The sequence below is a fragment of the Penaeus monodon genome, chromosome 15, assembly GCF_015228065.2.
Source record: "Penaeus monodon isolate SGIC_2016 chromosome 15, NSTDA_Pmon_1, whole genome shotgun sequence".
Classification (NCBI taxonomy): domain Eukaryota; kingdom Metazoa; phylum Arthropoda; class Malacostraca; order Decapoda; family Penaeidae; genus Penaeus; species Penaeus monodon.
In genome coordinates this window covers 25,573,949-25,574,597 of record NC_051400.1, presented here as the reverse complement: position 1 = coordinate 25,574,597, position 649 = coordinate 25,573,949, and the positions used below count along the sequence as shown (strand labels likewise).

Genomic DNA, 649 nt, shown 5'->3' with positions numbered 1-649 from the left:
CGAATTCCAGGAAGACAGATGCAGATGTTGCTGATCTTCGAAATGATACAGATAGTAAGTGCTTTCCGAGTTAACAAGTCTATGTGTTTTAGACCAGCTGAGTTGTTTAATCCACTTGTGTTCATAAAGAGTAGTTATCTGGAGGGAGGATTAATGATGAAATCCTATGGTGCGATTTATACACGTGCCTCCATATAGTATTAGCAAAATATCAGTTCGTTCCGCTTGTCGCCAGCCTAACCTAAGTTAGGTTATCGTGAAAAGGTGAAACTATCAGTAAAGCATTGAGAAACAGAGTAAAAGAGAATGCCAATAGTCACATACATATTTCCCCTTCCCCCTACTTTTCCCCCCCCATGTTATTTTAAATAAATCATAATCATAAATAATCCCCTCATCGTAACATCACTAAAAGGCTGACGCGTTGAAAGGATTATATTAACCTCGAGACTATGACTTTCAGGACACTGCAAGCGGTGCGTCGGGAGGCCTGAGCTTGCTGGAGCGAATCTGCTCTATTACAGGTTAGCGTAAACTGCTAGAGTAAGTAAAGCGGATGAGTAAGGAAAGTAGATGAGTAAGGTCGAGTAAGTTATAAAGATGAGTAAAGAAAGTAGACGAGGAAGGTTGAGTACGTAAAGTGTAGCCC

The 649-nt window shown here is 40.7% G+C and overlaps 1 long non-coding RNA gene across 1 annotated transcript in view; it reads left to right on the top strand.

Moving 5' to 3' along the window:
* The window catches only part of LOC119581852, a 10,982-nt gene extending 10,342 nt beyond the window's left edge, over positions 1-640 (top strand). Inside the window, exons 3-4 of the long non-coding RNA XR_005229591.1 lie at positions 11-54; positions 464-640. This is a non-coding gene — a long non-coding RNA (uncharacterized LOC119581852). The remainder of the gene's footprint in view (positions 1-10; positions 55-463) is intronic.
* Positions 641-649: the final 9 nt, after the last annotated feature.